We start from the raw sequence: 15,250 nt of genomic DNA on the forward strand, positions 1-15,250 counted from the left end.
ACTTTTTTTTGGGGGGGGGGGGGGAATGGGTCACCATAACTATGTAAACAAGTAATGTGTCTATATGATCATTTCATTACTATATAAATGGTGCTTGCAAAAATGATGATTGGCTAATGTTTGTCAGTGTTTTTGTGCACGTTTCAAAATTCTTAAGGCCATGAGCACATGATATGTTGTTCTGGCTGTACCTCCCTATCCCCAAGAAAATAATGAAAATAACTGAAACAAGAATGAATTTTCTACAATAATTTCATCACACCACGCCAGCGAGGAAGCCCACCATTGCGCTGTAAAGATCAAATCGAAAAAGATGCCCAAGTTCCACTTCCTAAGGCAGAGCAACTAGGGATAAACAGACTGGAGGCCAACTGATACCTTGTCTTAAGCAGCTAAGTCAAGTCAAGTCAACTAAGATTGCCTGGAACTGGTTGCCTGTAAGTTGCCCTCAGGCCTGATACTTCACAGAGGCAACAAAGGCGATTGCTTTGTCACGGATGCGATTGCCTCAATGCCCCCTAGTCATTGCCTTGGTGCCCCTGAAATGCCCCTGTAGAAAATTTACAATTTCCTCATAGGGAGCCCTTTACCAAGGAGAAAATGCCTTGGTGCCCTTGCTCTTTCAAAAACAAAGCATACAGGCCTGTACCCGGCCCGTGTGACATATCCGCAATCTTCCTCTTGCATGTCATCTTTTCATGGTCCATTCCAACATTATTTGAAGACCTCCAACCAACAATCGTATTACTTGCCTCGAACCCCTTCCATCGCCCCTTTCTATTCACTCAATAATGGGCATTCATTTTATTTACCCCTAAATTAATTAAAGGAGGCCCCCACCGAATGAAGAATTTAAGATGCATCATCATCTCCGAAGACGTTGACCAAAACATCCTTGGGTTTCAGTAGAAGTGCAACGGAGCAAGCCAATATGGCAGGTCTCTCCATCCGCAGGAATGCAAATTTTTACTCAACAAATAAAAATGTAAATGATTTGTCCTGCAGGTTGCCCGAGCAGGGAATGATCCCAGGGGGTTGGGGGGACACACACTAGCTTCTTTGACTGTACTCAAGACGAAGTATAACAGACGTGAGGGGAGATTTTGTGCTTTAATCATGCCCCGGAATGCAATTGAGGCAACGCTAACAAGAAATAAATGCATCCTTAGCGCTAGCTGCAAGGACGCTACTTCATAAGTGAATTTGCATTTATGAATCTGCAATAACGAGGAATCGGCGAGCGAAAAAAGAAAAAAAAGTCAACGATGAAAAGCAAGACCTGCTGTGTAGGTCACTTGCATGTCATGTAAATGTCAAATGAAAACTGCCCAGCAATAAACTTATGCGATTGCAACTACTAGTTGCATGACGTGAGAGGGGGGAATATTTCTGCAGATTGCACACAAATTACATTCAACACCTTCCTCATAAAGAGTTGCCCTCAAACCAGAAGCAATATGTCTAAAAAGAATTTTCTGTAATAGGATTCAAGCAAATTGCAGTCCTACCATATGGGTTTAATAAGGGAATTAAAGGGTAACGACAAGTTCTTAAACTGCTGTTGTTTAAAACCGGCAGGGTCGTGGCTGTGCGATAAAGGCACAGGGCCACGACCCTGTAAGGTTGTAAACGGCAGTTTAAGAACGAGTCACTACTCTTTTATTCCTTTTCATAAATGTTTTTTGGTTAAAATGCGTAATAAAGTATGAAACTCTGTACACTTTATCCGTTTTCTGACGTCCTTGAGCTCTGTATGTGTGTTGCATTTTTATGACTGAGACAGTTTTCGTATATGCATTCGTGCGTGTATTAGTATATGCATTCGTGCGTGTAGTACATGTACATGTAGTATGCATCTAAACGCATCCGAAAACAACCGGTTATAAACAGCTCCAGCTGGTCATCATCAACCGTTTAAACACCCCCTCATGACACGCTCTCCACCAATAGAAATAGAGAAACTGTCTGAGGTATTTATGAATAGTGGTTATGTTGCTCATTTGTCAAATTGCAAACAGTTTGTGAAAAATATGATCAAATCTTTGCGGTACATGACCATTATTTTGGGGTTTTCTTTTTGTTTGAACCCAACGATACTAAAGGATATCTGATCAAGGGATAGGGTGTCTCAGAAAAAGACCTTTGAGGACACTGTCTAACCCTGATCATGTTTTTTATTCCAAAAGAAATAGTGTTCCAATTTACTTAAGGGCCGTGTTGAGTGACTCGAGACTCAGACTCAAATCACATTTCTGGTTACTCGGACTAAGTCGCCAGCTAAGCAAAGAATTAGCGGGTACCAGTCACAACATTCAAAACTGTACAACATTTTGTCAGGTACCCTGTTTCTGATAAGCAAGTTTTTCCAGTGCTTAGCAATTTGTGTACAAACAGGCTTTATGTAACCATGGAGGAATATTCCACGATGAACTGAAATCCACATTGTTTTATAATTAGAATCCTAACAAGATCTAAGCTCCGCCGACAGCGTCATATCTTTCTAACAAAAAACCTGGTGGGACCATCATTTTGTTGTACATGACATGTCTAGCTCCACACATCACCCAATACAATCCCAGCACTAATGATCCTCCCATGAAGAGAGAGCCAGACTAATTTTCCTTCCACCAAGCCTCTCTTTGGTCACATGCCTCTTGTATGGAATGATAACCAAAATGGCAGCAGCTGTTGGGAGAGACACTACCCCCCCCCACCCCCTCCGACTATACAGACATTGATTCTATCTGGCCTGACTGCGTCCATCAACCCGCCACTGAAGATTCCCTAATGACATTCACAGCTTCAGAACTCTCTTCATGTGCAGTCAACAACCGGGCAGATCTTCCGGGGCAATCTGTGTACGATCGAGAACCGTACACCGAGATGTGACATAATGTGGTGTCTTATTTCACATGTATTTAAGCGTCCTAGTGTCACTCCCCGTGCAAGGAAATTTATTTGCATTGCAAAGACTGAAACAATGCGGCAGGATTAATTAGTTTCTACAGCAGGAAATTGAAGTCTGTGCATCATTAGATTTAGAAATAATGTTTATCTAATGGCATCGGGTCTTAACATGCACAATGTATGTGAACATGTGTGCATACAAACACGTTTCTTAGCATAAGGTTAACATTGATAAAGACCAGTAGCCCCACTTAATGTGACCCTCAACATTAACACACCTGTAGACATTTAAGCTCAATCCGTTTGGAGTCATATCAACATTTTTGTAAAACCCCACTTTTAAAGTTTTCAAACATCAGATTTCGAACCCACAAGGGCAAAATTTCATGGCAATTCTGCGCTTGCAATCAACATTCACTGCCGTGCAGAAGCAAAAATTCCCTGCTAACTCGTGAAATACGCTTGACGTCAGCACAGAATTGCCTGTTCCCGTAAATGCTGATTCTTTGCTTACAGTAAACGCAATGAAATTTGGCCCTGATCAAAATTAATGTTTTACTCATGATTTCTCGGGGAAATTTTTTCAAGGGAAGTTTTGAATTATGGCCATCTTTATACCATGTAATTGAAAGGTATGGGTAAGTCTGGGAGAAATAAAGAATTAGATCTTGCAAACTGCTACCATGGAGGAAGGAAATAGATCAGCAGCGACCATTTTTCAACCACTAGTCAATGTTCCATGGTTACCTATGCATGCAATACATCCTAGGTGGAAGTGTCGTGGCTGAGCGGTTACGAGCACCCAACTCAAACTCTGGTGTTTCTGATCAGCAGAGTGTGGGTTCGAATCCCCAGCTGTGACACTTGTGTCCTTAAGCAAGACATTTAACCATTGCTTCACCCTTTGGAGGGATGTAAAGCCTTTGGTCCCATGTGTTGTGTAATACATGTAAACGAACCATGCACTTATGGAAAAGAGAAGGGGGTCGCCCCGGTGTTCCTGGCTGTGGCTGCTGTATGCGCTGTAGCACCTTGTTAACCCCTATATCGGGTCTCAGAATTCTTTCTGAAAGTTTGTATATATACTCAGCGCCATGAGTACCTTGTTTGGTAGATACGTGCGCTATATAAGACTTCGATACTATTATTTATATTACCAGGCAAACAATAGTCAACTGAAGTCCCTCGCTTGAACTTGCTCCATGCTGCTACCAACCAAAAGGAGCTTTTATTGATGGTATAAGTGGAAACAATAGTTAATGGTCCGACACTTCAATAAAACAAATAAAATGGTTGAGTGAGTAATTGGACTATTAATGCTGGTTGGTGTTTGTGATTCGGCTCAGGTGGGTTGTGTTTCGGTATTCACTTCTTTTGTGGCATCTATGGTTCACCCTCACAAATAATTTTTTTTTTTTTAAATGGGACAAGTTTTATTGGGCACAACATGCCATAAAAGCTAAAAATATACTCTCTTTTTTTAGGGCTCTATTTTATAATAATATTGATGCTTCACATAAGCAACATCTCGGCAATTGCCTCCAATGGCCCTGGTCATGGCCTTGGTGCCCCTTAATTGGTTTGTTCCGATAAGTAGTTTAAATGCCCTCAAAGACGGGCCTTTATTTAAGAAGAAAATGTATGTATTATGCCTGTTGCTGACATTCTGAAGGTCATTAAAAAAAAAGTAAAATTATGCATGCCTAAAATTATCAATGGTTCCCTCAGCCATTATGTACCATTTGCCATGTCCTGGGTAAAGAGTTTTATTAACTGGTAAATTGCAATGCTCCATTCCACAACCACACAGTCCAAGGCCTACGAGGCATGATTGGTTTGGCTAAGCAGAAGTCAGGCGTGCAAAACACAATCCTCAATCTAAAAAACAGGCCTCCAACTGCGGCCATTGCGGATATCGCTCGTGATGCCCATTCGCCCAACTTAGTCAGCATTTGTACGGCAAGCCCTTCTTGGAGTACTATGTAAATTACATGTAGGACAGTCATGACATTTGGCCTTTGTCAAGTTGTTTGAGGTGTAAGCTTTAATAATAGACTTTTCAGACTAATTAACCACAAGTTTTCTGATTTTATTTCAAGGGCAAAAACATTGGAAATCAGACTTAAGTACGTGGATATCATGGCTGTACATGTATACTTGTTTCCATGGAAGCGGTGTGCAAAACAAATAAAATAAAATGATGTTTTTACCCTAAAAATAAAGGAGGCAAGTCTTAGAGAGATAAAGAGGCATAGTTGTTTCATTTCGAGAAAATAAACCTCTCCCCCTTTTTGATCGTCCTCTTAACAATTTTCTCCGTGGGTTTGTTATCCCTCGATCGGATTCCATAAATGAGACTTGTCCCGGTCCGGTAGGCTAGAGAGAGATTGATGAACAATCAATCTGCAATAAAATCTACAAGGGTTGTGTGTTTCGTTTCATACGTAAACAAAACACAGAGTGACAGCTGGGAGAAGATGCTTTGCCAATGTGGGGGAAAAAGTATGCAATTACCAAAACAAAAAAATCTCTGTCTCTTGATTTAATCAGATGTGTTCTCGAGATTGCGAATTTTTGTTGAGGAAAAAAAAAAAAAAAAAACATTATCAGGAAAGACAGAGAGATAAGAAATGCTGTATTTTCCAATTTCAGAAGTGTTGTATCGCCTCCAGATGAGCCTTAAATTGATGAGTAAATCCTAAGGCGGTGGCTGAGTTTAAAGGCGCAGACCTGCTTTAAAAAGGAAACGTTCCTTAAAAATCTTCCATGAGCAAGAAATAAGCAGGATACCAGCCACATATGGTACATGTGACATGATGCCTTGGCTGGTAATCATGACTATGTTTTTGACTCATGGATAAAATCACTAGGCACAGGCCTGTGGTACAATGCAATATTTGATCGGTGGGAAAAAAAAAATCTTGACTATAAATATTTCCGTTTGAATGTTGTAACTTTAAGAAATGAAAATACAATTTGTTTGATCACAAGAGTCCAAACCCTGATAAATGTTTTAAAAACTGTGATCAAATATCAGGTTTCTTTACCCAATGATTTCTTGTGACTCCGATGACCGATGATGGAGCTTAAACTTTCACAGGTTTGTTATTTCATGTATATGTTAGGTCACATCGAGTGTGGATTCAGGTCTTTTGACATTTACCATCAACGTCCAGGGCTTGATTAAACAGGGAATATCCACAAGACGGCAGGGGCTTGTAGGTTACAATATTTGCTGGACCAGCATTTATTTTACAAGACCAAAATGCAATGAGAGAGAACTTTCTACACAGTTTACAATGAACAGGCACTATACTAAGAGAATGTCTCGTCAATTTTGTCTCAGAGAATTAAGTATGCTTTAATACCCAACATAATTGAAAGGTATCCAGACTCAAAGTCAACATTGCACACTTTCTTATCTCTTTATTAAAGGCGTTGGACACTGTTGGTAATTACTCAAAATATTAGCATTTATAAGAACTTACTTGGTAACAAGTAATGGAGAGCTGTTGATGGTATAAAACATTGTGAGAAACAGCTCCATCTGAAGTAACGTAGTTTTCGAGAGAGAAAAAGTAGTTTTCCACTAAAATATTTGAATTTGGTTTCGAGACCTCAGAATTAGATTTTGAGGTCCCGAAATCAAGCATCTGAAAGCACACCTTGGGTAATTGTCGTAGACCAGTCTTCTCACAATGGTATATCTCAACATATATGCACAAAATAACAAACCTGTAAATTGAACTCAATTGGTTGTGGAAGTTGCGAGAAAATAATGGAAGAAAAACAGCCTTGTCACACAAAGTTGTGTGCTTTCAGATGCTTGAGAAATAACTTCTTTCTCAAAAACGATGTTACTTCAGAGGGAGCCATTTCTCACAATGTTTGATACTATCAACATCGTTCCATTGATCACTAACAAGTAAGTTTTTATTCAAAAAATTATTTATTATGCTAACAATTATTTTGAGCAATTAACAATAGTATCCAGTACCTTTAACATCAAACCCTGCTGTTCATTTACTTCAACACCAAGCGAACTTGAGAATTATAAAACAGTAATTTGTTTCTCTAATCTGTTAATTACGAAAACTAATCCGTATCTTTAACTTGCAGTCTCATGAATCCTAACCGACGCCTAATCACAGAAGGTAAAGACGTACCAGCAACTTTGAATTGTCTAGTGGCTATTTTTAGCATCAGACATAAGAGGCAATTGGATTTGAATGGGCCTACTTCAAAGACCTTCTGGGCTTCAAACTCAAGAACAATTTTTCTTGACTCCAGGTGGGGTGCTTTTAAGCATCCGTCTAAAACCCTTTGGCTTCTTGTGCTTGGATTGGTCAAGGCTTACAGGCTTCCAACACTTCAGAGCTTGGGGAGGGGGTAGGCAAGTGCAGAATGAAATTTACATATTTTTTTTGTGACCAGTTTATGCGGCAACTTTATGTTGAAAGGCATTGGACACTATTGGTAACTACTCAAAAAAAATTTTTAGCATAAAACCTTACTTGGTTACGAGTAATGGGGGAGCTATTGATAGTATAAAACATTGTGCGAAACGGCTCTGAAGTAACGTAGTTTTCGAGAAAGAAGTCATTTTTCACGAATTTGATTTTGAGACCTCTGATTTAGAATTTGAGGTCTCAAAATCAAGCATCTGCAAGCACACAACTGCATGTGACAAGGGTGTTTCTTCTTTCATTATTATCTCGCAACTTTGACGACCAATTGAGCTCAAATTTTCACAAGTAAGTTATTTTCTGCGTATGTTGAGATACATAAAGTGAGAAGACTTGTCTATGACAATTACCAAAGGTGTCCAGTTAATATGGGATTATGCTTTAGGTCACATTAACACTCAATACAATACTTATTGATTTAAATTCAATGTCTTTACACCTTACCAATGCTACGTAGATGGAGTGCAAAAACAAATTTGTGTACAAAATGTTCATGTACATGTATTTCTGAGCAGGGAAACCTCCACAGCGATTTAATATTAATTTGTTAATTTCATATTAATTTGTAACACAAGGTAGGGCTCCAACATGAGTGAGTAGTTTGTAAAATATTTGTTTCTTTTATTTTATTTGTTTTTAATGATATTTAATAATAATGATTATTTCTGTTATTTATTTGTTTTGTTTATTTGTTTATTTTTATTTTGGGGTTGTGGAATGACAGTAAATTGAACTAACCCTCATAATACATGCATATGTAAATATTGAATGTATTGAATGCTTTTACACAGTTCAATACTTCTTAAATTTACAGGTATTAGTTTTACAGTACACCTTTACAACTGAAATAGCCATTAAAAATGTAAAGCTTTGATAACAAAAAAGGTCTCATCCTTTACGAAACAACCTCCACTGACCCCCAAGCCGCAGTGAAGTGCCCGGGTAAACTCTTCCTTAGGTTCGGATTATGCAGATAGACGACTAGTTAAACACTGTTCAGTTAAAAAATAACAAACGGTTAGCCACAGAACTCAAAAGAGAAAAGGCCAAGGGGCAATTTCAGGCAATTTGCTTCACGGTTTATGGAAAAGCCCATGAATAACAGAAGGTTCTTTAAGTCGTCTTGGATTAAACTTCTTGAGAAATCAAGTTGATCTGTAAAGCGATGGCATATAGCGTTGTCAAATTAAGCCAGGGGAATTATATGCAGAGACTGTTTTTGCACTAATACTCATCAGTACAGTTACATAGGGAAACAGAGACTTGTAAATTGCTGCTTATTTTTGAAGTATTGTGTACCCAATCATACCTCATACTATATTGCTTGTTTAATTTCGACATGAATGTACATTATTGTATTATTGTTTTGTATGACAGCATTGAAATAAATGTACTGAAGACTAAGATGTTTTAACAATACATCAGGAACTAACATAAGGTACATAGGAAAGAAGAAAAGATGTTTTCACAGGGATTTATGCACAGCATAGTGCGCACTTTAGGCAGCACAGCCTTTACACGCTTACCACTGACACCCCCCCCCCCCAAAAAAAAAAAGACAAAAACAAACAAAAAACATATGGCAGATGCCGCATATGGCATCATAAGTCAACATCTTCCCCAATTGTTATTGTTCATAATTGTAACACTAATTGCTTACTTTTATATCAACATATGATTCTCATGAATTAAAAAACACTCAATAAACCAATAAACATTCAATGTCAACTGCGTATTGTATGAATGGATGAAGTGGTAAAAATAGCATTCGCTTCAAACTCATTTTGAAACTTTGAAACCAACTATGCAAGTCAGGTCCTCGGCCATTCAAATCTGACTGAAGAGTCCAAGAGACTAATTTCATAACCCCCCACCCTGACCCCCCCCCCCCAAAGAACTGACTTGAAACCCTCATCTGCTTTTAATCACAACTTTAAAAACTGCTTAACTAATTTGTTTAATATGATGAGATCTCTAACATCCTGACCACACATCTTTAATACTTATCCTTTCATAATCATAGATTTGAAAAAAACCAGCCACTCATCCCTCATAGTAGACTTACCCCCAAAAAACCATCAACAACAAACACTAGCAGTGCTAATAATGGATAACCAATCTCTTCCAACCGCCCCCACCCCCCCTGAAAAATAATAAAATTCTGGAACAGGAATTGAAATATTTGCAAAGCTCTGTAAACACTAGTTAAATTGTAGGGCACACTTCATATAGCGTGGCTGAAACCTTCCCACACCCTCCCTCTTCTAATATCACCGTAACACGATTTGGCTAATGACAACCGTAGGATGTCATGGCAACCGGATGACGACATAGACCCAATGTTAGCTTTGAAAATCCTCAACATCTGGGAGGATGGGCGACACTAAGATGGCAAAGTCCACATCTTGATGATTATGAGTGTCTTGTATTAAGTGGTCGGGAAACTGTTAAGTACCCAGACTCTTTAGGAAGACATACATAGATCGCTTCCTGGTTTTTTGTGGGGGGGGGGGGGTGTTTAAGAGATTTTTTTTTTAAATTTTTTTTTTAACATTAAATTTGTAGTTTTGATCAGATTTATTCAACTAAATAAGCTGTAACCATGGTTACCAATGACAAACTATCCATTTATGTGCAGCGTAGTCAACACTTCAGGACACAGGGGGAAGGGATGATGATTGATAGTGTTACTGAGACTACTAACAGTGGGAACCCAGCACCTGCATTGTCAGTTGCTCCCAGCCAAACTAAAACAATAAATCAAATTTGTTGTAAACACTGAGCAATGCTATGACAACTTATCACTTGCCCCTGCTAAACAAAAATCAATAACATCTCCATTGCGCAATTTACATCCAATACTCCAATCCCTCGCCCCCCCCCCCCCCCCCCCCCTCAATTTCAATCTACAATATACATATTTTGAAGTAGGTGACAAAGTGACCATGTTTTGAAATGTAAAGAATTTTCAGAAGCCACTAAACATTTCAACGCATTTTGTAAATATTTGTTTAACAAGAGAGATGTTTTGTTGGCAAATTTTCAGTGAGTTCAACAACCACTGAGGGATCAATCAGTGGGTACAGCAAAGACCAAGCCCTAGAGCTGCTTAAGAACCACAAAATAAGCTAAGCACAACAGAATTATGCTTGCCAGGCAAAAATTACCAGCCAATTTACCACATACCATCTTTGTATGGTATCCTGCTCATTTCTGCAAATTTGTCAGCAATGTTTTTGACTTAAAGGCAGCGTTTTTGGCTTAAAAGGCATTAGCATAAACCTTACTTGGTAACAAGTAACGGGGAGAGGTTGATAGTATAAAACATTGTGAGAAACGGCTCCCTCTGAAGTACCGTAGTTTTCGAGAAAGAAGTAATTATCCATGAATTTGATTTTGTGACATCAGAATTAGATTTTGAGGTCTCAAAATCAAGCATCTGAAACCACACACCTTCGTATCACAAGAGTGTTTTTTCTTTCATTATTATCTCGCAACTTCATCGACCAAACGAGCTCGATTTTCACAGGTTTGTTATATTATGCATATGTTGAGATACACTAAGTGGACAACTGGTCTTTGATAATTACCAATAGTGTCCAGTAGCAGCTTTTTGACATTGGGCACCAGTTTCATAGAGCTGCATATAGTCACACAAAAAGTAGCTTAGCCCAACAAACTAAGCTTACCAGAATAAGGTTACCAGCCAAACTTTCATGTCACATTATCTGTATAACTGGTGTCCTGCTTATGTGAGAATGAGTTGAATCTCAAAGAAGGAAGCATTTCTTTGAGAATGAATTCTTAAATTGAAGTCAATCTCAAAACGAACACATCTTTCTTTGAGTAATGAAATCTCAATGGCAGAAAATAAATCAATTCCAGGAGAAAGTCATCCACAAGAAGTCAAACAAAACTCCCTCCATGAAGGGAAGGGAACAGGGAAACGGCAGTTGAGAGCTTACGGGACGAACGTCAACCACCCGGTCTCAACTGACTTCCCAAATTGCCAGTCATAGTCCAACAGACCAAGCTTGCAGACAGCGAGGGGGGGGGGGGTAAATAACCAGGGAGAAACAGTCTAGCCGCAAGCCGTCTCATAGATGCCACCATCATCAACAGAATCATCCAAATGGTAAGTGCAAGGCTTCAAAATTTTTGCTTTGACAATGTACATAATAATAATAAATCTTAGAGGCTACAGAATAAAAAACAAAGGCTACAAAATAAAAACATAGGCAACAGAATAATAACTAAAAAACATGCTACAGAATATAAAAACATAATCCACAGAAATCCACAGAATAAAAAAAAACATAGGCTACAGAATAATAAAACAAAACATGAACAGCAGGGTGGAAATTTGACCTTTTAAAAACAATCTCGCATAAAAAAAACACCAGTGTTGAAACACTCTGTTGTGGCATCCAATCCACTGATGGAAGCCTACGGCCATTGCACTACACCTAATGCTTATTCTGAGGGGAGGAAGACACGGAAAGTTTGCAGTAGTAAAATGTGCCTTGCGTCTACTGACACTCCAGGCTCTGTAAATCCCTGTTGCCAACCTCATAGAGGAACTGTTCAACTGTATGCATACTGTATGTGTCAATACACTGAAAAAGTAACACGTTTACTTATTCGAGACACACTTGATGTATGTTGCTCAAGCAATATATCAACAGTACTTAAGCAGCATACAGCATCAGAGCCAGCTTCCAGAGTCCAGCTTCAGAGCATACTGATCAAAACGTCGAGTTGAAACCAACGGTTCTTTTCAGAACCACACCAACTCATTAAGAGATAGTCATTACATGGTGTTACTGCAAACCTTTCCATATCGTATTTCCACCATGCAAAGTTTCAAATCCTACTTAATAATTATATGAAAACTCACCATACCCACAGCAATTGCGTGTAACCTTGTGTCTTTTGTTACAGTGACCTTTGCAGAGTTCAAATACAAATTAAAATTGTCCTCGCAAAAATGCCCTTTTCTTATGCATGCCATGGGGTATTTTTTTTTTATTTTTTTTTTTTAAAGCAGTGGCTCAGCTTTTACTCTGGCTGCGGCTTCAGCAGCCATTCTTATCCACATAAATGAAATAAAAATAAAAATGGTGGACAAGCCAGAGACCAAAGCCCAAAGCAGTGACCCCAAAAGGGCACACCTCAGTCACAATCACATAACACTTGTATGCTCACAATGTATGAGCAAGCTGAAACAAGTATTTAAAACAACTCATGATGTCAAGTACAATATTGAAAATATTGATGTGACCTTAGATGACCTCAACCTTCTTATCAGGGGTCAGTGTCCCTGATGCAACATCTATCTCAAGTAAACTACCAGTATATTTGTTCCCGTTCAACAATCCAAAGCAAACGTATCCACTAATGACTAGAATACACAGTACATGTTCATACATTGCACTTAATAATAAATTGTACATGTACAGTATGTTGACTTAACAACAAGGATTAAAGAAAGCCGAAGGACGAAGATGGGAAACTCAGATTGAAATGTGAAACTACACTTGTTACCATTTCAGTAAGCAACTCATTTGATGCAACATAAGGTCAGGGCCCAATTTCATGACTCTGCTTACTGCCGAATTATGCGCTTACGATCACCATCCTTCGCTTAAAGTGCAAGCATCAAACTTCTGCGCTAGCTGTATGTAAGCACAGAATGCCTAGTAACACGGAATCCGCACATGGACAAGCAAAAAATCCCTGCTAAACTGTGCATGTAAGCAAGATGTAAGCATGGAATTCCTTGAAGTAAGCACTGATTGTTTGCTTACGGTAAAGAGCAATAGAATTGGGCCCAGTACAGACAATAACCAGTGCCATCCAATGATATTAGAAAACATTTGCTTGCTGAAATGGCGCTCCAGATGAGGCTCCAGTAACTCATCTTGGAACTTCAATGCTGTGAAATCTTTGTTTAGCAGACACACTGTAATACACAGGTTTGGGTATGTACATGTACGATATTATATAAGTTGCATAGTTTGCACAAAAAAAACGGTAAATGGCCCAACGTTTCAACCCTAGCAGAGGCTTTTCACAGAGTCTGTAAAGTTATTCTTCAAAAACAAATTATAATATGTATTCAGTATACCTTGTGAGTTTACCATTACATTATGCCAATCATTGCAGAGCACACAAATATTGGAACAAAAGAACTAAATTCAATTTTTTCCTTTAAGGAATCTTGAGGATCTTAAGGATCCCTTGAATCTCTATTCTATGTAAAACAAGAAGGCAGAACAATCAGTCCAAGTTGGTCTTGGAAGTACAAGCACATGTACACGTACCTGCATGTAAGTAAACCATCTTTCAACAATAGAATTCAAGAACTCCTAGCAAAAACCGATTCACTCCCGAATTTGAGCAGCAGGGCGCAACCCTCGCTCAAAGCAAAAACAATTTACATCTTCACGACCCCGCATCTCCACACCTCCCCCAACCTCCTTTTCACGACTCTTTTTCAAGCTGGACATTGCAATTAGATAATGCCACTCAATTAAATTCAAACATTGCAATTTCTTACCCCCACCCACCTTGCTTTGAACAAAAATAATAAAATTCTTTTAAGTTGTGGCACATAAGCGCTGCCACATCCAGGCTTTTGCCATTAAAGGGACACGTTGCCTTGGATCGAGGGAGTTGGTCTATGAAAAGCGTTTGTAACCGTTTCTTTTAAAATGCATCCATGGTTTATAGAAAGATGTATAATATGATGATCCACACAAATATGCCTTGAAATTAAATGGTTTTCCTTTTACTTTGCAAATAAATACGACCGGCTGTTTCAAACTAGTCGACTCCACAAAATGGCGTGCCATGTAAGTTCACGTTGTTTAAGGAAAACTGTGCATTTTCGAGGCATATTTATGTGGATCATTATAATTTACTTTTAATACAACGGTTTCAAACGTTTTTCATAGACCAACTCGTCCGATCCAAGGCAATGTGTCTCCCTTTAAGAGTGGTGCATCTGGAATTGTGGAAGTAGGGCAGTCCGGTGACCGTGTAGACGCATGCCGTTACTAATGCCACTAGGCACATCGACATGCTAACCTCCAACACGCATTCTGTGCGGCAGGAACGCTGGAGGCGGGGGGTGTCAGGGCATGCTTGCGCACTTGCTTTTCAGAGGGTACCGGGATAACATTTCTTGTTGTATGGTGTAAGTTCATGAATATGTTTACACATGTACATGGTTGTAAGTGGAACATGTGAAATGCACTTCTTAGACCACACTATTGTAAAACAGGATTTCGTTTGTGATTACATGGGTAAGGCCAACCAAAAATCATGTACATGTACATTGTATATAGGGTCCTGCCTTTTTGAAGAAACAGAGGAAAAAGTTTTTTTTGTTTTTTTTCTCCTGTAGTAAGAACCTCCAATAGACTTTGTACACCAAGTTCCTTGTGGACCATTCCAGTCTGGTGAGTGTGGTAAGGGGCACTTGATGATGAAAATGTAAATTAGTATTAATAGATGTTGAATTTGCATCGGGGATAAAGAATATTAATTTTGGTTTTTACCCATACACCGATGTGTGTTAGCACTGTATACTCAGTACTTTCCCGAGTCCTGTGAAAAAAATTGCACAGGCATGTTACTCGGGTGGGATTCGAACCCACGACCCTTGCAATTCTAGAGCAGTGTCTTACCAACTAGACTACCGAGGTAACATGAGTAACAGGCCTGTGATATTTTTTCACAGGACTCGGGAAAGTACTGAGTATACAGTGCTAACACACATCGGTGTATGGGTAAAAACCAAAATTAATATTCTTTATCCCCGATGCAAATTCAACATCTATTATATCGTTGCGGTACCCGCTGCCAAAACATTT

General features: G+C 39.0%; 1 protein-coding gene and 1 non-coding gene across 2 annotated transcripts in view; both read right to left on the reverse strand.

The window, feature by feature from the left end:
• LOC139935670 (adenylate cyclase type 9-like) overlaps positions 1-15,250 on the reverse strand; it is an 85,537-nt gene that overhangs the window by 22,997 nt on the left and 47,290 nt on the right. The gene's annotated exons all lie outside the window — the stretch shown is intronic.
• Trnas-aga (transfer RNA serine (anticodon AGA)) lies at positions 15,010-15,083 on the reverse strand. The gene has a single exon. It is a non-coding gene; the product is annotated as a tRNA-Ser (tRNA).

The sequence above is a fragment of the Asterias amurensis genome, chromosome 4 (assembly GCF_032118995.1).
Source record: "Asterias amurensis chromosome 4, ASM3211899v1".
In the NCBI taxonomy this organism is placed as follows: domain Eukaryota; kingdom Metazoa; phylum Echinodermata; class Asteroidea; order Forcipulatida; family Asteriidae; genus Asterias; species Asterias amurensis.